This window comes from Hipposideros armiger, unplaced genomic scaffold, assembly GCF_001890085.2.
Source record: "Hipposideros armiger isolate ML-2016 unplaced genomic scaffold, ASM189008v1 scaffold_35, whole genome shotgun sequence".
Classification (NCBI taxonomy): domain Eukaryota; kingdom Metazoa; phylum Chordata; class Mammalia; order Chiroptera; family Hipposideridae; genus Hipposideros; species Hipposideros armiger.
In genome coordinates this window covers 5,834,674-5,857,944 of record NW_017731385.1, presented here as the reverse complement: position 1 = coordinate 5,857,944, position 23,271 = coordinate 5,834,674, and the positions used below count along the sequence as shown (strand labels likewise).

Here is a 23,271-nt window from a genome sequence, read left to right as displayed (position 1 = left end):
CACACACACACACACACACACACACACACACACACACACTCCTGAGAGGAGGAGGGTATAATGCAAAATTATTTATGGACTCAAAGAAGTGAATGGTGGTGACAAAGGGGGCAGCCAGTGACAACGGGATCTCAGCCAGGGGTGGGCACTGTGGTGGCTGTGGCAGATATCCTTTGGCCGCCTGTCTCCATCCCAGCTTCTTGGGGATGGCTTCTTGAGGCTGCAACTTTCAAACCTGCCTTTCTCAGACTGACTTTCCTCTGGACTGTCAGTAAGGGTGTGACTGTGAGGTGCAGGGCACCTGGAAAGGCGGGTGAGCCGAGACCTCTCTGCATGCAAATTCAGTGCAGGAGGCATGGTTTTTCCGCAGCAGGGGAAGCAATGGCCTCACGCTGTGAGAGGCAGGTGGAGGCTGGGGTGGATTGTGGCTGAGAGCTGAGAGGCCAGTGGGCTATCTCAGCAAAGGACTGAGGCAGCAGCTGACCTCCCCGCCCCTCTTCCCGATGGTGCCAGAGGTGGCAGCTAAGTTCTGTGTGGAGAACCCCTACTGAAGCCACATCTGTAGCCCAGGTGATTTTGTGTCGCTCTGAGTTCCTCCATTAACTCCCTTCCTGTGTCTGCCTGCGAGGTGCTTTCTCTGGTTGTACATGAGGCCTGACCATCACGGGCCTGAGAAGGACCACGCCAAGGAAAAGCAGTATTGCAGAGCCCTGGATCCCTGAAGGACCTGTGTGAGAAAGAATGGCAGTGGCTTGGAGGGGCCTTAGCGAGTGCTGATGGGACAGGGTGGGTGGTGCAGACTCCAAGGCAGCTCTGGAGAGATGAGCTGGAAACAGTGTTGTGAGTGCAGCTCCCGAGGGGGGGTAGGGGGGGTGGACCCTTCCTCCTTCCCCTTGAACTTGGGAGACAGCAGCCCCACCCAAGGAGGCAGGCGGCATGGAGAGCCTGGGGAGATCTCAGGCTCGTTTAGATCAAGAAGGGGAAAGGATTGAGGACAGAAGGGAGATTGCTGAACACAGAACAGGGTTTGTTCAAGCCAAACATCAAGGCTTCCTGGAGGGACCTGGAGAGGCGCTGAGAGTGAGAAGTGGACGTGGGGCACCCCAAGGGTGCAGCTAGAGGCTGGAGCGGGAACGAAAGCAAGTGGCAGCGTCTGTCCCTGGGATGACACTTACCCTTTCTCCTCGTTGCTGGATTAAAAATTAGTTGTGGGGCTGGGAAAAAGCCCAGCCATCCATAATCTAAATAAAGAAGCCTTCAAATAAATTGAAATTAAAATGGTTTCACTTACTGTGTTCCTGTGATTAATTATAGATGATTAAATTGGTCCATTTGTTGTTAATTATTTTTTCCTGATGAATTTTCACTGGCTGATTTTTTAAAAAGTCATTAGCAAGGCAAAATGTGGTGGACAGAAATGGCATTGTTCCTTTCCCATCTCTCTTCTCCATCTGCTGCTCTGGCAGAGCTGTGGGGTGGTGGGGGGACCGGGTCAGGGTTTGGGAGAGCTGGCACACATGCAGCTGGAGTGAGGGGCTGGTCTCCTCTGCCTCTGGAGGCGGGTGATGAGAGCCTGTGTGGGGAGGGTGGTGAGGGAAGAAGACGACACTGCCCATTGTCCGACCCACCCTTGTCATCCACCCCATGGGATCCCCACCAGCTGCGTGTGGAGTAGGCCCTGGCCCCGCCACCTCGAGCTTCCTGCCCGCCGTCCTTTCTGGAAAGGCTCAGACCCTTCAGGCCTACACCTTGCTGACCCCACAGCCGGGTAGTGCCCTGGGAGAGCAGCAAGGAGAGCCCTCCAGTTCCTCTCATCTTCCAAGGTGTCTCTCCTTGGCTATCCCACCCTTTCCTGCTGCCCTCAGCCCCACCTCCATTTAATTTGTACCATTCTGATGGGTCTCTCACTTACATTGGGACATAGTGAGCATCGGTTCTCGTTTATAAGCAAATGGAGTTCTTTTGTGAATTACCTGCTGTATCTTTTGTCCATTTTCTAATAAGCTGTTTCTCCTTTTGCCAATACATGGAAAGTCTTTATATATTATTGCTATTAATCCTTCATCTGCTATATATGGCGAATATTTTCTTTCAGTCCATCCCTTCTCATTTTTTTATTGTTAGTGGCTACTTTATTTTTTATTTTTTATGGTAAACAGGTTTACATTTTAATGTAAATAAATCTCTCCACATTTTCCTTTTATGAAGTCTGAGTTCTGGTTCTTGTTTAGGAAGTCCTTCTTAATCCCAAGATTATAAGAATAGTCTTTCGTACTTTCCTCTGATACTTTCATTGTTTTGATTTTTACATTTAGACCTTTAATCTACCTGCAGCTTACTTTTGGGTGTGATGTGTGAAATAGGGACAGAAGTTATTTTTCTCTCTAAAACTTCCAAACACTATGTATTGATCCATTTTTCTCACTGTTATCACCCAGTTTGGGAAATCTATACATGTGATCAGCTTACATCTATTGTGATTAACTTACAAGGGGAAGGCACATGTTCATCTTGGTGTATTTCTTAAATTTCAAAATTTACTCAGCTTGATCAAAATCCTCAGTAAGCTAATTACAAAAGGGAGCTTTCTTGACCCAGGAAAACAAGCCACAGCATCATTGGCTCATCAGTTGGAACAAGTGTCCCATACTAATGCCAATGTGAAGAGTAGGGCACACTGGTGGGGGCTGAGGGGTTAATGGGAACTCTCTGTACTTTCCACTCAAGTTTTTTCTGTAACCCTAAAACTGCTCAAAAACAAAAAATAAAGTAAAAATAAAAGCCGCAGCAAACATGATATTTACTGGTGACTCTCTGTAAGGATTCCCATTCAAACCAAAGCAAGACATTGAAATGCTGTAACTAACTCGTCTGTATTCTTTCTTGTCCTGGCAATCGGAGCCCCTGTTTACCTTCATTTCTTGCTCTGTGAAATGAGGACATTCCGCCTCCACTTGTACTCAGTCCTGCTCCCCAACTTTTGTCAGCACACCTCTGCTTTTATATTGTTAAGACTGACAATGCTTTTCTGTAGCTTGATTGCAGATTGATGCTCAAAGGTGAAAGTCAACAGACAAGGAAAACAACCCAAAGCATGTGGTTTTAACCATGTATGTTTCATGAGTGTTAAGCCAAGCCATGGCCTCGAAACACGCTTTCTTCCTTATGGGTCTACTGTCAGGCTCCTCGGTCACCAGAAGAAAAAGTGTCACTTGGACCGTGTTTCATTCACAGTCAGTTGCTCAAAATCATGATATCTTTTGATTTGTTCCATATTTGGGTAATATCTTCTGTGTTCAGTTTGTTTTCCTTTTGGAGAGAAAAAAACAAAGGCCTTCGGTTTCTAGCTTCCTATGATTCTGTCTTGCATAGAATCCATTTCATTCTTATTCTCAAATCCTGCCCAAATCCTGCACTAATTTGGGTCAGGTGCTTCATGTAGAGATGGCAACTGTACATCCTTCGTTTTTCACAGAGCACCTTGATGGCTGTCTGCCTTACATGCTATGCCGTTGTCACGACCCCCTTTTTCTGGAGCCTCCTGTACCCCACAGAACCCATTATCCCAGGGGTCCTTCCTCCCCAGCCTCTGACCTCCCATGCCAGCATAAAGCCGAGGGCTTCTCCTGATTGCAATTCTGGGTTTGGAGCCATTGTTTCCTGGAGTCTCAGCCTTTTTCTTGGTTCATTCTCTTTATTTTGCTGGAGTATTATCTGTGGTTATTTCCTAAGGGAAAAAAAAATCATGAGAGGTTAACTTTTCGAATTCACAGGTATCCAAAAATCACAGGTATCCAAAAATTATGTATGTGTGTATTATTTATTTTTTATTTTTCAATCATTGTGGACATTCCATATTATTTTATATTAGTTTCAGGTGTACAACATGGTGGTTAGACATTTATATAATGTGTGAGATGATCGCCCTGATAAGCCTAGTAGCAGACTTTCTGTGGTGTGTCCTCATCCTTTGGCTGGACTTTCAGATGGAAGCCATTTTTCTGAGTGCTCTGTCGTGCTGTAGCTTCCTGCATGCTGTCAACCACTGCTGTCTGATTCTCAGCCCTTTAAGGACCGTCTGCCTTTTTCCCCTCTGGAAGCTTTTTGGGATTGTCTTTTGATCCTGGCTACTCTGAAAACTCATCATGTGTGTTTAGATATAGGCCTGTGTATCACTCAGGATGCTTTTAGCTGCAACAGAACTCCCAACACATGGCAACGTGAAAGATAAGGAGATGTACTGGCTCATACGCTAAGGAGCCCCAAAGTGGGCAGTTCAGAGTTGGCTCAGCCTTGCCATCGAGGCCCCACCTTCTCTCCATCCTCTCGCTCTGCCGGCCTCGACATGTCAGCTAGCTGCCGAGGGCTGCAGTGACCCCAAGCATCATCTTCTTGCCCTGCAGTGTTCAGAGCAGGAGAGGGAACCATCTTATTTTTGTGTCTTACTCTAAGAACTAAGAAATTCATCACAGACTCCCTCCTGGGAGACTTTTCCTGTATCTCATCGGCTAGAATTGGGTCACATGGGTCTTCCTCTGCCTGTGACTAGAATCACCATGATTGTATTAGACCAACACAGAGCCAATCTCTGGGGCTGCACAGAAGGAACATGACAACTTCAACAAAATCGAAGTCCTATTATAAGGAAGAAAGAGGGAGTGATGGCTGTTTAGTGGCGGACTATTCTTTTATTTTTTCTATTTTCATTTCATACTTTCAAATATAAAAGTTTCAAAGTCTGACACTGATCATCTTAAAACTGCAAAGCAGCTCAAAATGTGTATAAACATTTCTCTTTAGTTTTTCTTCTTTAAGCAATGATGTGATTAATATAACATGGTTTTCATGGGGTGGGGGACCTATAGAGAGGCAGATAGACAGACAGATAATAAAGACCCAGAACCCATTCATTAGTAACTGTATCATTATTAATTCCTCAAACCCACCCTCTGTACTTGAAACAGGAAAAGAGTATGACACTTGCCCACTGGGAACAGTTTTATGTTTTCCAACTATGCGGAAAAGCAATTTCTGCTTAATGCCCACAAGTCTTAATTGTCTATGATCGGTGCACTAAAGCTTGACTAGGTTATTTGAGGGTGGGTGGGGGTGCTGAAAATTGAGCTCAGCTCCCACTCAATTCACCTATGCCATCTGATGCCCCTGAAAGGTAGGGGACACTTTTGTTGTGACCTGTGGTTTAATTGCTTCAGTCTGAAAATGTCAGAGGGCTCCTCACGAGGAAAAAATGCCCTTAGTTATTTTACTTTAATATTACTAAGCTGGGCTTCAGACAATTGTAAGAATCACCTATGTAGAATGGAGTTCTACCATAGTTCATTTCCACCTGAATAATTGTCTCCTTTAACTCTAGGACATTTTCTTGTTTAATTTTTTGAGAAGTTCTGTATATGAACTTAATTATAGAGCAACAAAGTATGTGAGAGAAGCGGATATTCTTTGAATAGAGATTATATATTCTTTCATATGACCATGGAATAATTTTCACATCTCTAATAAAAAAACATGTGTACTTTTAAAAATCAAAGAATTTATTTAGTCTAAAAGTGACAAACAGTATTTTCCTGCCTCATCCACGAAACTTCTAATTGTTACTTTTTGAGGCAAACATTTTAAACTATTTTAGCTATTTTTTTTCTGACAGTTATATCATATTTTTATGTAACTTGACTATACTACTATTTCTTTTTTTTATTATTAGTTTCAGGTGTACTAATAATTATGTGTACTAATTATTAGGTGTAATAAATCAGGTGTACTAGTTATCACTTTGTACTATCTACTCCCCAATTTACAACCCCTCTGACATCGTATGGAGCTGTTACAATTCCATTGACTCTATTCCCTATGCTGTACTCCACATTTCTTAGGTTTTTCAACTTGAGGTATTATCTACTGATAATCCCTTTCCACTTCCTGTCCACAAACACGTATGTACTTCCTCTCCAACCAATATTGTTATATGTTTTTAGGTATGTATGTATTTATATTTACATTACGAGCATGCAGCTATTATTCAGCTGCGTCATATAGTGTACTATGGTTTCATATATATATATATATATATATATATATATATATACTCAGCTTTTTGTGTTTTCTAGATTTAATTTTTCTAATTTTTTCATTTGCTTTCTACATACTAATCTTTAATTTATCACCAACTGATCATGAAATGATTTCTGAGTGTGTTCAAACCCATCAACACCAGCTTCATCTTGGAAGGGTGACACCCTTCTCCGAGTCCTGCGTCTGCCGCTCCACAGCCTGCTGCACAGCTGTTGTCCTAAGAGTTTAACATTCCCCCAGGCGCTCCCCCTGCCTCTCTCTTATGTTGAGGTCTCTGTTTTCTAAATTTCCACAATTCCACTTTCTCAATCTACATATTCATCTTTAATCAAAATATAGTTCAGGGCCGGCCGAGTGGCGCGATGGTTAAGAACTCGCTTGGGATGCCAGAGGGCCCCGGTTCGGATCCCACATATGAGGGCCAGTGACACTGCCCTCCACAGCTAAGATGCTGAACAACAGCTCAACCTGGAGCTGGGCTGCCGTGAGTCGCTGGCGACGGCGTAGGCTGCAGTCCCTGTGGCAGTGGGTTGCCATGGGCTACCGTGTGTAGCCAGCAGCCAGCGTGAGCGGCCAGTAGCCGCAGTGAGCGGCCGTCCAGAAGCCGGCGACTGATCTGCCTCACCCGGGAAGAGCACAATGATGGTGCCAACTTGGGCCAGTGAAGCAACGTCCTCCACAACTAGATTGAAGAACAAAACGACAGCAACTTGTCTGTTCCCCTTCCCCCAATTCCCCATCACTGTTCCCATCCCCCCAATTACCCAATAAAAATCTTTAAAAAAATATATATAGTTCAGACACCATTAAATTCACCCTTTTGAAGTGTACAATTCAGTGGTTTTATTATAGTCACAGGATTGTGCTACCAATTCCACGACATTTTCATCACCCCCAAAGGAAACCCTGTACCCTTTAGCAGTCACTCGTCATTCCTCCCTCCCCCAGACCCTGGAACCCACTAATCTATACTTTCTGTCTCTATGGATTTGCGTATTCTGGATATTCCAGAATAACTAGAACCATACAATATGCAGCCTTTTGCATCTGACGTCTTTCACTTAGCATGAGGTTTTTGAGGTTCACCCATGCTGTAGCTTCATTCCTTTTTTTAAAAAAAAACATTTTTTTTTTTAAATTGGGCAACAGTGTTTTTTTCCAGGACCCATCAGCTCCAAGTCAAGTAGTTGTTTCAATCTAGTTGTGGAGGGCGCAGCTCCGTGTCCCATGTGGGAATTGAACCGAAAACTTTGGTGTTATGAGCACTGCGCTCTAACCAACCGAGCTAACCGGCCGCCCCTAGCTTCATTTCTTTTAATGTCTCAGTACTTCATTCCTGTGCGTGGCTGAATAATATTTTATTGTATGGATAAAGCACTTTTTGTTCATCCATTCATCAGTTGCTAGGCATTTGGGTTGGTTCCACGTTTTGGCTCTTATGAATAATGCTGCTATGAAATTCGTATGCAGGTTTTCATATGGACACTAAAAGCCCACTGGCTGGAGATGGTTCTATCCTGTAGGGAAAGCACCTCTATCCACTGGGGTGAAGAAGTCCACAAACGAGGCAACATGGCTTTCCATTCATTAGTGACAAACGGTCAGACAGTAAGTGTTCCCAGCATCCATTTGCGAAAGGACAGTCCAAGCAAAGCTCTTAGTTTCTGCAACCCTGGGTCTTTCTGGCAACGATAAATAGGTGGATAAGGCTTATATTAAAGTGTGAGATCCACTGCTTCTAAAACATCCATTTCTAAGGCCTCTCTACCAGGCCATTGAACTAAGCCTTCTCTCTCAAAACATGACAGAGAACTGACAGCTCCGGGGTCCTGACAATGTTATTCTCCTTGAGTTTGGAGAGAAGTAAGAAGAATCGTGTGCGGCTACTGCTATTTCAAACTCTGATTCGTTTCCTGTTTGGTTGACTCCCTGAAATACTATCTCTCTCCAGAAGACACGCAGGGGAAGAAGCAGCCCTTGCCATTTTTCAGTGATTCGCCCAGGATGAAGTCAGCGTTTCTTTTTTTTTTTCTTCTACGCCTATGAAATCTTTTGACTGTCCTCTGAGTGAATTTTCAGTAGTGTTTGTACCAGGAATGGCCACCCTTTCTGGCCAGTTGCTCACCCCTTTTTGTACTCAAGTTCCTGTAAATAAGTGCCTGGCAGATGCCCAGAGGCTGGCTTCTCTGCTTTGTGTCTGCCCCACTTCTCAGAGGCACCACGGGAAGGCCAGTTGTGACGCCATTCTGCCCGTCCACTTCAGCAGCACCTTCTGCCATGACAAATACCCCTTTTTGTGACCATTGCTACAAACTCTTCCCATGCATCGTTTTGTTTTTTTTTCTTCCAAAAAATCTATTGGAGTGTCTTTGCAGAAGAAGCAAAACTTCTTTTGGTAGAAAGTTCTTGAGCCTGTTAGACGCGTGAATCCAATCTGTGTGAAGGGCTGTGTGATACATCCAGGCTCTCAGCTCATCGGTGTGGGCAGGGCCGGGATGGGTAAGAGGCGAGCATGGCGTGAACTTATGCTCTTCTCTATGAATTGATCGCTCTCCGCAGAGAAGAAACGACAAACAAGGATCCAGCCACAGACATCTTTCCCAGATCCCTTCTTTTGACTTCTGATTCTGCTAGCATGGTCATAAATAAAAAATACATGATGAGGCCCTGTTCTCTTTTCTCCCTCTTCGGTTTCGGGCCCAGTCACAGGTTCTGAAATCTTAGCCTCCAGAGATACTGCGCTGTGGGGCAGAGACGAGACCCGTCAAGTGATGTGGCTTCTAGCTCTAGCCCTGTTATTATCTGTGTGTATTTGAGAAACATTCGGAGCCTAATGTACTCTGGACTCAAGAAGAACATAAGAACTAATGACCCAATAAAGACGAGTATTTTTTTTAAACATTTTTTATTTTAAACCTCTTATCAGATGAAATTTCAACTATCGGTGTTCCCCACAAGTCAACTAACTTGTACTATTTATTCACACATTTCCCATTTTTATAAAAATGGAATTTCAGTTGTCTTAACCTAGAGGCTTCTGTCAAGAGCTACCTGAAAATAGAGACATCTGTTATTTGGATAAAAGAGTTTTTTCAGTCTATTTCAAAGTGTTTTTTCTTTTAACAGACAATTTCGATAATCAGGCTGGCTACTGTATTGATTAAGACTATTTTCCTTACAAGTGTCAGATACACAAGTTAACCTATCAGCAAGTGGAATCTATTATTGTCATGTGTGTAAATGAGGATTCTTAGCTGCAAACTACAGAATCCTCTTTGTTGAAGAGAAAGGAGTGGATTACAGCATATTGTGTGGCTGGTAGAATTTCTGGGCAGGTCAAGGACCCAGGCTTAGATCCTACAGCCAGGAGACATACCTGAGTAGACCACACATCTTGTCTTCTGAAAACGTCACTGTGATTTCTGTCCTTGTTCAGGGCCTAGAGCCGGGACAGCAGACCTCAGTCACTCAGGAGAACCAAGCGCCTGGTCCACTTTGCTTGGAGAAGGTGTGATCTCCCTGAGGGTGGTTGCCACCTGGGGTGCTCATTTCCAACTGCCTGGTGGGACTTCAGTCACATGGAAAGCCTTAGCTGCAAGGGAGTCTGGGAAATGGAGACTTCAGCTTTCCATCCTCTAGATTACTGGACAGGATTTTGGGGTGGGAGGAGCATGTGAAGGTGCCAGTCTGCAGGGCCTGCCATAGCAGCATCCTTGGACAGTCCTCAGGACCCAAGGGAAGCCTAAAGCTGGGCCTCAGAAACAGCTGGCCATGGACACCGTGGGGAAATGAGAACATTCTCTCAACTCCATGCTTCCTCTGCTGCTCTCCGCCAGCTGCTACCTTGGGATAACACATGATAAAAGTGAACTGGCGGGCTGGCCAAGTGGCGCGATGGTTAAGAACTAGCTTGGGATGCCAGAGGGCCCCGGTTCGGATCCCACATATGAGGGCCAATGACACTGCCCTCCACAGCTAAGATGCTGAACAACAGCTCAACCTGGAGCTGGGCTGCCGTGAGTCGCCGGCGACGGCGTAGGCTGCAGCCCCTGTGGCAGTGGGTTGCCATGGGCTACCGTGTGTAGCCAGCAGCCAGCGTGAGCGGCCAGCAGCCAGCGTGAGCGGCCAGCAGCCGCAGTGAGCGGCCATCCAGAAGCCGGCGACTGATGTGCCTCGCCCGGGAAGAGCGCAATGATGGTGCCAACTTGAGCCAGTGAAGCAACGTCCTCCACAACTAGACTGAAGAACAAAACGACAGCAACTTGTCTGTTCCCCATTCCCCAATTCCCCAGCACTGTTCCCATCCCCCCAATTCCCCAATAAAAATCTTTAAAAAAAAAAAAGAAAAAAAAAGTGAACTGGCATCTTAAGATGCTTCACCATAGAGCTGAGAGGACTATAGGTGGAACTGGGCCCTTTGTTAACTCTCTATTCCTGACTTCCTGTTAAACTTCGTGGTAACTTCCTGGGGAGGGATGCTAATAAATAGAATAGCCATCTTGGAATGGGGGCTCTTCTTCATGCGGGTGGCCGGTTGGAGCCCCAGTTGGGGTTGTGCATTTGTGTACTTCTGGGGTGACCTTGTTTTCTTTTCTTTTCCCGAATAAATGGTTCTTTTGGTGGATTTTCTGGAGAGTTATTTTTGGCCAGTTCACACAGAGTAGCTTCTGAATTTTGCATGTTAGAATCCAGGCCCAAAGGGTCTGTGTCCCTGTTTCTGCCTCCTCAGGGAAGTTGTCCCAGCAGGGTCAGCTGTCCATTCCTGACAGGAGCAGGGCTACAGGGCACCCAACAGCCATTCGTTTGGAAGCAAAGGAAAACAATATTCAGAAAAGGAGAGTAGCAGAGGGGAGAAGTGGGGTGGGGTTGTGGTTGAACTAGACAGTGTCAAGAATACAAGAATTCTTGTTGAAGCAATGTTACCCCTCCGCTTTTGTTGTCTGAATCTAGCTCTGTGTCCTTGCTGGATGGTTTTCCTAGACTGTTGCCCACTCTCTGTTCTTCTGTGTTACAGCTGCTGGGAGCAAAGCAGGGTGGTGACAGCAAATCAGCAGGGCTGAGAAAGCTGATACCTAGCCCCACTGTCACCCAGAGAAGCAGTCCTGGGCAAGCCACTTTAGGGCTGGCTGTAGACACAGCCCTGTCTGTGAAGTGAGCTGGCAGTAGCCGTTCTAGAGACTATGGAATTTACACTAGAGATACAATGATCCCCCTCCATGTCTAGGAGGTCGGACAGTTAAGTTTGCGAACTTGCCACCATGTAACTATGCGGCGGAGAGTTCACAAACTTAATTGTCCGACCACAAGCACCCACTGGAAAAACAGCAGTGAACGAACGCAATCAAGCACTCCATTAGGAGCTCAAGAGAGGAAGAATAATCAAAGAACACCTAGAGGTTTCATATGACCTTGGGTCTCCAGACTCGATCTCACTACTGAAAATTTTTTCTTCTTAAATTTAGGTGAAGTTCATATAACATAAAATTAACCATTTTATTTATTTATTTATTTATTTATTTATTTATTTATTTATTTTTAAAGATTTTATTGGGGAATTGGGGAGGGAACAGCATTGGGGAATTGAGGGAGGGGAACAGACAAGTTGCTGTCCTTTTGTTCTCCAGTCTAGTTGTGGAGGACCTTGCTTCACTGGCTCATGTTGGTATTGTGATCATTGTGCTCTTCCCGACAGAGGCAGATGGGTGGCCGGCCATTGGACAGCCGCTCACGGTAGCTCACAGCAGCTCATGCTAGCTGCCAGCCACTCACGCTGGCTGCTGGCCGCTCATGGTAGCTTATGGCAGCCCACTGCAGTCCTACTGCAGCCTATGCTGTCACTGGTGACTCACGGCAGCCCAGCTCCAGGTTGAGCTGTTGTTCACCATTTTAGCTGTAGAGGGCGCAGCATCACTGGCCCATGTGGGATTCAAACCGGCAGACTAGCTGCTCAGAGCTCGCACTTCCAAGCCAACTCTTAACCAACAAGCCACTTGGCCTGCCCAAAATTAACCATTTAAAAAAAAAAGATTTGGGGGGATTGGGGGAGGGGAACAGCATTGGGGAATTAGGAAAGGGGAACAGACAAGTTGCTGTCCTTTTGTTCTTCAGTCTAGTTGTGGAGGACGTCGCTTCACTGGACCATGTTGGCATTATCATTGTGCTCTTCCCGGGTGAGGCAGATCAGTCGCTGGTCACTGGACAGCTGCTTATGGTGGCTCTTGGCAGCTCACGCTAGCTGCCCGCCACACACGGTAGCTTATGGCAGCCCACTGCAGCAGCCCCACTGCAGCCTACGCCGTTGCTGGCGACTCATGGCAGCCCAGCTCCAGGTCGAGCTGTTGTTCACCATCTTAGCTGTAGAGGGCGCGGCGTCACTGGCCCTCATGTGGGATCTGAACTGGGGCCCTGTTGCTCAGAGCTGGTGTCCCAAGTCAACTTTTAACCAATGCACCGCTCAGCCGGCCCCAAAATTAACCATTTTAAAGTGAACAATTCAGTGGCATTTAGTACATTCACAGTGTTGTGCCACCAGCGCCTCTGTCTAGTTCCAAAACAAATGTATCCTCCCAAAAGGAAACCCCATTCCCATTCAGCAGTTGCTCCCCATTCCCCTGGCCCCCCATCTCCCCAGGCCCTGGCAGCCACCAGCCTGCCTTCTGGTCTCTGGATTTACCTATTCTAAGTATTTCATATAAATGGACTCCTACAGTATGTGACCTTCTGTGTCTGGCTTCTGTCACTTATGCTTTCACTTAGCATAATGTTTTTGAGGTTTGCCCACATCGTGGCATGTGTCAGCGCTTCCATCCTTTTTATGGCTGAATAATATTCTATTGTATGTACACACCACACTGTTTATCGATACATCCGTTTATGGTCGTGCCCACCTTTCTGCCACTATGAGTCATGCTGCTGTGAACATGTGTGTAACTGTCCATGTTTCAGTACCTGCCTTCAGCTCTTTGGGGTCTGTACCTAGGAGCAGAATTGCTGGGTCATATGGTCACTGTGTTTAACTTTATGAGGAATTGCTAAACTGTTTTCCACAGTGGTGACATCATTTTACATTCTTGCTAGGCATGTACGAGGGCTCCGATTTCTCCACAATCTTGCCAACACTTATTTTCCACTTTTTCAATTATAACCACCCTAGTGGACGCGAAGGGGTTCTTTCCCATGGGTCGGATTTGCTTTGCTGACAGCTTTGCGAAGTGATAATTTTATTCTTGATCCGGAAAACCCGGGTAGATAAGCCTGCAGCAGGGCAAGTGGCATCCCAGTTCTCAAAAAAGAGGGAAAAATAGACTCCAGAAACTCTGGCCTTCACTCCCCAGGAAAGAGGGAGAGAGAGGCGCCCAGAGAGGAAGAGTGTGGGGGCCCCGTTTCCTGAGTGAACTCGTGATCACGTCATTGCAATAGTGCATTTTTTCTTCAGCGGGTCTTTTACCAAGTGTCACATCTTTTGAGCAGGAGACAGGAATGGGGCATGTGATGGCTAGGCAGGCTCACTGTGGGGTGCCCAGTCACTTCCCTAGACAAGCTGATGTCCGGAGGGCTCTGCGGATGGGTTGCCTGGTATCAGGGGCTCTAGGCAAAGATTGGGGACAGTCGATGCACAGTGCCCAGCGGCAGGTGCTCGGGCAGTCACGCAGGGACATTCTGGGAGCCCAGGCTGCCCACAGATGAGCTGGGTGCATAAGAAGGCAAGACTGCTTGCAACTGGGTTCTTGCAACTCCTTTCTGCTGGTTAAGCCCCACTGCACCCCCTCCCCTGGCCCATGCCTCCCCTTTCTCTGTCTCCCTCCATCCCCAGAGGCTGACTCCCATGGACTGCAGCTTTGGAGTTTCCTTGATGACATCTGGGTTCAGCCAGTGGAGCCCCCAGCAGGAGACAGAAGGTTGGGAGGATGGGGGATCAGAGGCCTTCTTTCCCGCCCACCAGGCTGTAGCATGGCCTCTCATGACCACACCTCCAGCCAGTCTGCCCCCTCTCCCAGAACCTGCCCTCACGGGGCTCAGGTCATAATTGTTTTGTCCCCTTGACCTTCATCCTTGGAGCGGGAATGCCTCCCTGCTGCTGCTAGTCCCAGGTGACAAGGGCTGCCTAACAAGACACAGGATGCCCGGTTAAATTTGCAATTCAGATAAACAACAAATATTTTTTTTGTATGTTTGGAAACATGCATTATTTGGAACATACTTACAGTAAAAAGTGCGTTGTTTCTCTGAAATTCAATCCAAGTGAAACTTAACTGGGCATCCTGTGTTTTTTCCTCCGGCGACCCTGCTCCTCAGGGATTTGCAGATGCCAGCGTCACCTTGTTTTGGTTCCTCTGAGGAAGAGCAAGTCCTCTTGCCCCAGAAGCCCCAGGAAGCCACCTGAACTTGACCTCTTTACACTTCCTGTGTTGCCTGCCGGAAGGGACCCAAGGTCTGAGGGCATACAGGAGCTCTTTCAGGAGGCTGCTTTCCAGCTTCTTCTGTGCTGTGGCCAGGCCCGACTTCCCTGCCCACCGACAGGAGATGGGACTCCATTCACTCTAGCGGGCGGGCGGGAGGCAGGCGGGATCTGAGCCACTCAGGGCCCTTACTTATTTATTTTTTTAAATGAGGGCCAGGTGCACACCTGACAGCTTTCACCAGCACTCTCCGGGGGCCGTAAGTCACACAGGGCCATGTTTAGTTCCATGGACAGTATGCCAAGCTTGCCCAAAGGGGTCGGGGGCGCCCATGCCCGGCCCTGCTCAACAGCTTTTCAACAGAGGGAGGCTTTCCAAACACTGGGTTAAAAGCAGAACCAGCCAGTTCAGTGTTTATAAACAGCCATTCCCCGGAAAGTTCTGGGTCTGTGTTAAGGTTTTAATGTTGTCTTTAAATAACTCAATAAAGCCAGAAGGCTCATAGTTCTCACTCTCTTGTGTTACTCATGAGAATGAGCCGAACCCTGAAATTGCTGGTCTCACCCCGGTTTCCTCCTCTCTCCAGTGAGGATAGTAATAGAATCTGTCTCCTGGATTTGGGTTAAGTGAATTAACCCCTGTAAATTGCTCCATTCAACCCTGACAATAGCAACTACTTGCTATTATCATATGATAGACAGAATAATGCTCCCCATCCCCAAGACGCCCACACCCCTATACCCGGAGCCTGTGAACATGTCATGTCACTGGACACAAGGGATTTGGTAGGTGTGATTAAGGTAAAGGACCTTGAGATGGGGAGATTATCCTGCATTTTCCATTTAAATACCCAACAATAGGGCACGTGTTCATTGTAACAACCCATAAAATTCAAGAATATGAAATAACATGGAATTTTCATGATGGTGAGTCAAGGAGGCAAGATACATGCACGTATGTTGAGAATAAGCTCATTTTTCTATAAAAACCAAAGCAAAGTAATGCATCTACAGGAAAAACCTCTGAAAGGATAAATATAAAAAGCATTACAAGGATTTATTTTTTTAGCTTGTTGCTTCCCCATATTAAAAAAAATTTTTTTTACCATGATGTTGTAATACCATAAGCTTAATGTTTATTTATTAAAAGAGGGCTGTCCCTGAGAGCTACAAATGAGACAACAGGAAGAGGGTCCCTTGGTCAACAAGGTCCCTTGGTGGAGAACTCTGTATCCATTAAACAACAACTCCCCATCCCCTTAGCAACCACCATTCTACTTTCTGTCTCTATAATTTTGACTACTACTCTAAGTACCTGATATATGTGGAATTATAGTTTTTTGTCCTAGGTCATTAATTTTTAGCCTTTTTCACTTCATTCACATAACCATTTCAGTGTAGCTTTAACTGTGACTCAGAGTTTGCTCTATCATATTAATTATCATTTAGTTCAAATTATTTTCTAATAATTTTCATTGTGAGTTCCTCTTTGACCCATGGGCTATTTAGCAGCCGTATAACTTAATGTAAAATCATTTGGCGATTTCTAGTTATTTGTCCTAACTTTACTGTGGATAGAGGATATGCTGTGCTTGATTTCAGTGAGTGGAAATGTGTTGAAATCACGCCATGTCCCAGAATATGGTCAGGTCTCTCCAATGTCTCGTGTGCAGTTAAAAAGAAGGCACATTCTGCAGTTTGGGGATGCGGAGTTCTGCATGTATCAATTAGATCGTTTGTTAAATGTGTTGTTTTCATCTTGTATATTGCTACTGACTTTTTTGAGGGGAGTCAACTTGGTTTTTCAGTTATTAAGAGAGGTGTGTTAATCTCCTGGTGTAATGGAGGATTCATCTGTTTTTTCGTTTTAATTCTATCAATGTATGCCTCATAATTTTGAGGCTAATTTGGAATTATTATGTCTTCCAGCTGGGGTGATCATTCATCATTATGTAATACCACAAAATGTCCCCAAAACATTATTATTTTGTACAGTCTTCATTTATCCACATTCTTCCTATTTTTTCTCATTCTTCCCTGCATCTCCGTACTTTCATCTGGGACCATTTTCTTTCTGCCTAAAAACTCTTTAATATTCTCATTCATACAAGTGCTCTGGTGGAAAATTCTCAGATTTTTCACTTGTCTAAAAATGTCTTTGTATCACCTTAACTTTGGAAGGCTATTCTTGCTGGGCATAAAATTCTAGGTTGGCAGAAATTTACTTTCAGTGCTTTAAAGATATGGTTCTGCTGTCTGCTAGCTTTCACTGGTTCATTTGAAGGAAATAGGACTTTTTTCTATGTCTGTTTCTAGGATTTTCTCGTTGCTTTTCAGCAGTTTTACTGGGTTGTGTATAGATAGCTGTTGTTTTCTTTCCACTTATACTGCTTGGGCTTTGTAGCTCTTCTTAAATGTGTGGCTTTCTGTCTTTCATCATTTTTGGACAATTCTCAGCCATTGTCTCTTCAAATACTACTTCTTTCCCCCATTCCCTCTCTTCTCTTTCTGGAACTAATTACGTATATTTATCTTAAGTGCTTTTCTTAATTTTTTTTTCTTCAGTCTTTATATATTTCTTTAACCTACCTTCACAATCACTTATTTTCTTCAGCTGTGTCTGTTCTTTAGTTAACTAGTGAATAATATTTTAACTACCATGTTTTTAAGTTCTAAAATTTCCATTTATTGCTTTCAGGATGCTACTAAAAATATTCATCTTGTCATTTAATTTCTGGAACATATTAATCTCAGTTATTTTAGTTTTTGAAAGCCTGACAACATCAGCATCAGAATCTCCAGTGGGTCTGTTTCTGTTTTCCTTTTCTTTTTTTCCCCCCTCTTGATGCATCCTTGTCATTTTTCAGAACTAGTTATTTTATGTTGAATATTGGACGTTGTGAATGATAACTGCAGAGAAAATATGAGGTCCTGAGTGATATCTTTCTTCAGAGAAGATTTACTTTTGCTTTTGGAAGGGGCAGGTCATTTTATCTAGTCAGGGACTGAGTTGGTTGAAAGCCAGGTTTCAGCAGGGTGTACCAAGGGGGACCAACTATCCTGGTTTGCCTGAGACCGAGAGGTTCTCTGAGACAGGAAACTTTCAGTGCTAAAGCCTGAACAGTCCCAGACAAACTAGGATGGTTAGTCTCCCTAGATGGCTCTTTGGAGCTCTAAAACAAAAGCCTGGGGTGTCTCCCTGGACTCCTTTTTGTGCATATTGTGTCCCCTTGTCCTGTGAGGCTGCCAGCAGTTCTGCCCAATTTTCAGTTTCTCAGTCACTGCCTATTGATCAGTTCCTCAACCTCTCAGCCACAGCTTGTGAATTGGCCAATGCCTCAAGAGAGAAAGAGGCACCAAATGTCAGGCTTATCCTCCTGTGTTCCCTTCTCTCCAGGATCTTGACCTTTCAAGTTAGTGTCCTGGAGTCGCTCCAATACTTTCATGCAGATGTTTTATGTATTTTTATCCAGTTCTTGATTGGAGGGTAGTCTGAAAGAAGCTAGTCCAACACTGTTGGAAGGAAGTATAAATTGGTTTGCATAGTTCAAGGCTTTTGAAAATAGTGCCAAAAGCCCTCTAGAAAGATGGCCACAACCTTTGCTCTCAGCTGTGGACAAAAAGCCCATTTCTCCACATCTCACCACCACTGGGGGTCACCATCTAGACCAAATATACCTTATCTCTGTATCTTTGCAATATGCTACCTTTAGAACGGTGTGGAGTTTTAAATTCTACCTTTCTTTGACCCCTGGTGAGGTGGAACCTGATTTCTTGTCTCATTGGCCACTTGTATTTACTCCACAGAATATTTTGAGAGTAAACTTTCACTTGGGCTGAGTATAGTGAACACTGACCAACAGATCCAATGGATGGAAATTGGACAGCCATTGGTGGGTTTATAAACAGCAATCCCTGTCACAGTCCCTGTCACAAGCTCACCCAGTGACTTGATCACTGAACACGTTTCCAAGCCACCTGTGTTCATGTCTTATCCAGGACTCCATGCCTCATTAAGTGATGGCAGCCTGCCGGGCCCATGGAAACCCTGACCCCAGAGCTTGGGTCCTGACATGAGGGGGTGCCAGATTTCCAAGGGTCAGGGACTCTATGATAAATGCAGGGGTGAAAGAAGAAGTGAGGTCAACATTCGGAATCCTGTGAAGACAAATAACTGGGCTCAGAGAGGGCATGCATTCTCGTTTTCACTGTTTTTGCCATTTCATCGACTGATACAATGGGCAAAGGAGAGTGTTGCTTTTGCAAGATTATTTGGACCCTGACTGCACGCTGTATACCACGCCACCCATCTGGGACAGATGATCTCAGCAGTTCTGTCCTCTCAGTACCCCTCAGGCGAAGGGTGCTCAGGCAGTGTCTTCGCTGCAGAGAAGAGCTCGCATCTGGGCTTATTTCAGGTGTTGGCTTTCTGAGTAATTCCCTTGGCATGCACCAGAGCAGCTGTGCTCAGGCATTTCATGAATGGTTTTTAAAATAAGGGGTGGGTCAAAGCATTCCTAGTTTAAGAGAGAAGAAAGCGACCTTGCCGTCCTCCTCAGCCCCACAGCAATTCTCGTTGGGTTCCTTTATGGTCACAGAGGTGGCAGTTCTGGGGTGTGGCCACCCACAGGGGGAGGTTAAAAGAGGGATTTTTGCAGGTAATGCCCCCCAGGGAGCCCCCATCCATTTATCCAGTAAATGTTCATTGGGAGTTCCTGCCTAGGGACGGGAGTCTCTGTGGACACGACCTTGAAGACCAGCTACCCACGGGTTCTAAATGGGCTTTTACAGCTGAGACCCCAGGCTCAGGGCTTTTCTCAAAGGTTTTCTATGCCAACCTACGGCCGCCAGCAAACCTCAGACCCTGACCAAGTGCCAGTCCTTCCCTGCTCCCCAGACTCCAGCAGTGTTTGCTTTCGGAAGTTGCTCTGAACAGGGACTATTTGACACCAGTAAATAACTGCTTTTGGGGGGGTGGGGTGGGCAGGTGAGCCACAGGAAGTTTTGTTTTTTTTTTAAGAAAGGAACAGTAAACTTAGGCCTCAAGAAATTTCCAAGGATGTCCCATATAGTCCTTACAGGAAATACCCTATAATTTTCCCTGCTTTCCTGCCAGTTTTCCCCACTTTTTATTTTAATGAAGGAGGCTTGCCGTGATCTCATGTACACGCTCATCTGTTGAACATTTTTTCCATGTTGTTATTTGGAGACGGGCTTTCCTTGCAGACTTTCCACCCACACGTGTGGTCATTTGAAACTGGCTGTCCAGATGGTCTCCATGGGCAGCGGGGTCTGTGACACCAGGAAGCAACCTCTGGCCTCAGTGGCCGAGACACCAAGAGCAGCACAGACCCCCAACCCCACCCTCCATCATGGGCCTGAAGTCACATGCACAGGCATGGGGTGGGGGTGGGGGCTGGAGGGTGTCCGACTCTCAGTATCTTCATTATTATGCCAGACTGTGAAGAACGTTCTGTGTCACCCATGGTCACCCTGCATGAAGGCCACTTAGAGCCTGGGCAGCCCTGGGGGAGGTGGCCTGGACTGAGGAGCAGTAAAACCTGCATGGCTGGCGAGCGGCCTTGGACCACCTGGGAACTGAGAACCGCAGGGGCCCCTCCTGGCTCTGTGCTCTGGAAACCTTGTGGGTGAAGCCTGCCATGCTTTTAGGGGAGTGACTGTGAACGTGAGCTTCCTGCAGGACTGTTTCTGGGCCCCAGGTCATGGCTAGGACCCCCCTTCCTGTTGAATCCTGAATGCCGTTGGCTCAGGCTAAGGGCTCTGGGGCACAGTCCCCCCGGGACCGCAGGGACATGAAGAGGCTTCTTTTTTTTTAAAGATTTTTTTTTATTGGGGAATTGGGGGGATGGAAACAGTGCTGGGGAATTGGGGAAGGGGAACAGACAAGTTGCTGTCCTTTTGTTCATCAGTCTAGTTGTGGAGGACGTTGCTTCACTGGCCCAAGTTGGCACCATCATTGCGCTCTTCCCGGGCGAGGCAGATCAGTCGCCGGCTTCTGGACGGCCGCTCACGGCGGCTGCTGGCCGCTCACGCTGGCTGCTGGCTACACACGGTAGCCCATGGCAACCCACTGCCACAGTGGCTGCAGCCTACGCCGTTGCTGGCGACTCAGGGCAGCCCAGCTCCAGGTTGAGCTGCTGTTCAGCATCTTAGCTGTAGAGGGCAGTGTCACTGGCCCGCATATGTGGGATCTGAACCGGGGCCCTCTGGCGTCCCAAACGAGTTCTTAACCATCGCGCCACTCGGCCGGCTGAAGAGGCTTCTTGTCATGACCTCTAGACCTTTTCCTTTCTGAGCAAGATAAGAAACGGCAAACATTAAGCACTAGGAGTGTCAGTCTTGGTGCGGTGTGTGGACTCGTGGCCCCCTTTCCTCTGCCCCTTGTGTCACCTGCCTCCCGGTGCCTCAGTTGTCTCGCCTGTGAAGGACAATAGTGGCGCCCACCTCGCTGTGAGGACTAAGTCAGCGTTAGGAAAGGGCCCTGCATGCCATCCGTGCCCAGTGGGTGTTAGCTGTGGCCGGGGTTTTACTCCTTCCAGCAAGAATAAGGACCGTAACGCTTGACTTGATAAATGCATCAGAGAAGGGGACCGAGGAGAAAGGACCGACACAGAGGGGGCTGCTCCCCCAGGAGCAGGGAAAGGGCCAGTCCTTCCTCCCTTCCTTTCCGCACTCTGGCCCTCCCCACCCCTCCCACCAACACCTGCCCCTTCCCATTGGAGCCCATCCCTGGGCCCCACATGGGGTGGGGCGGCCCCCATGTCCTTCCCGCTCATGGGCAGAGTCCTTACAGAGCCCATCTGGTCTGGCTGTAGGTTCAGGGGGTGCCTCCTGTGCAGAGCGAGGATTCCAGGCTCTGGCAAGGGGGCCGGTCCCACAGCTGTACTGAGTCTGAGACGGGGCCAGGTTCTGCGTGTCACGTGGGCTGGAGGGAGAGCTGGCGCAGAACCCCACCTGATACCAGAGCCACCCCCTCTGAACCCACAGGCAGATGTTCCCTGGCCTGGCACTGGCTGGGGAGGGGACAAGGCCAGGCGACTACCAGAGCCCCCCGCCCCATACTCCTCCCCTCCTTGAGGCTGCAGACTCCAACCCTGCGTTTGCCCAACTTAGTCCCTGGATGCTGGTTTGGGGTTCTGGGAGGGCAGAGGAAGAAGGGGAGAATTGTATTGGGAGAAGACCCCTATCAGGGGACACAATTAGAATGAAGGGTCTGGGCCATGTGGGGGGACAGCGGCCACGGTCAGGCAGAGCCGGGCACTCTTCAGACAGAGCTCAGCCTTGGGGGTTCAGGCAGAGGCCCAGTGCCCAGCAGAAGGAGAGGGAGCAGGAGGAGAAGTGGGACATAAGGGGGCCTGAAGGTGCGCCGGGAAAACAGTGATGGCTGGAAGGAAGCCAGATAAACCAGAGCTGGGCAGCTGGCCTCAGCCTGCCGCGCACTGGCCCAGGTGTGCCCTGAGCCTCTCCTGCCCAGGGTCTGTGGGGGGGTAGGGGAGCGTGATAACTTGGGGGCTGAGACTTCTCAGGCCATTCAGTGCTGCCCTCTGTAGGGTTTCACCAGCCTGTCTGCACATGGCACTGCGTGTGGCTGTGTGCTATATGTCCCCTCATCACCAGCCCTCACCCCAGGAGCCTGGGTCGTTCACTCTCTTCCCCTCCCCCTGCCAGGCAGCGAACACTGAGCCCAGTGGGCAGGCAGCCGCCCTGGCCAGCTGGTCCCCGTCCCTGCCAAGCCGACATCCTAGAGGGGAGACAGACGATAGCAAACAGGTAGACCAGATAATTTCAGAGCGTGGGAAGAGACACCAGCATGACAAACAGAACAATAAACAGGACGACAGGGTGAGGAAGGTTGGCGGTTGGAATAATAACACTTTGGCCTGAGCGTTACTATATTCCTCGGCCGGAGATGTGCAGGACGCATTAGTGGTGAAGTCTGTTTCATCACCTGACAATTTGCATGCCTAAAGCTCAAAATGCAGGCGATTGTACGAATATTTGAATACTCTTCTTAGCTATGGCATTTGAGGCAAGACCCCTTAATTAACTTGATTTTGGGGGAGGGTATTTGGGGAGGGAACGTTTAGGCAGGGACATATTACTGGCCTGGGAGAAGGCCCCTCCCCCACCCCTCTCACCCCTGCATCTGTGCACACATGCATGCACACAGATCCTCCCCCACCCCCCCAGGGCTGACAACCACCCAGCAAACACAGGTTTGTTCCTGCCAGAGCTCACCCTGCCTTCTGGAGTGTTCCATGGACGCGCCCCGAGCACAGAGGCACAGCACAATTCAATAGATCCCGCTGCCCTGTTTCCCTCTGAGAAATGCATTCGTTCTGTTGTCTTCTGTGTTCATTCCATGAATAATGCCAGCTTTTTGCAGAAACATCAGAAAAAATATGGGAAAACAATAAGTGAATAGTGCTCTAACCCGTCTACTTAGATATTCAGAAATTTCCTGCCATTATCCTTACACGTGAACAGACAGACATTCCTAGTTAGGGTGGCTGCCGCTATGATCTGAATGTTGTGTCCCCCCAATTCCTATGTTGGAATCTAACCCCTGATGTGAAGGTGTTTGGGAGGGGGACTTTGGGAGGGGATCTGGTCGCCAGGGTGCAGCCCTCAGGAATGGGACTAGTGCCCCTATAAAGGGGACCCCCCAGAGCTCCCTCGCCCTTTCCACCGTGTGAGGACGGTTGGAAGGCACCGTCTGTAACCCAGGAAGTCCTCACCAGACACTGAACCTGCCAGCATCT

At 47.3% G+C, this 23,271-nt stretch overlaps 1 protein-coding gene across 2 annotated transcripts in view; it reads left to right on the top strand.

Annotated features, from left to right (window-relative positions):
* TM2D3 (TM2 domain containing 3) overlaps positions 1 to 23,271 on the top strand; it is a 98,454-nt gene that overhangs the window by 44,586 nt on the left and 30,597 nt on the right. The gene's annotated exons all lie outside the window — the stretch shown is intronic.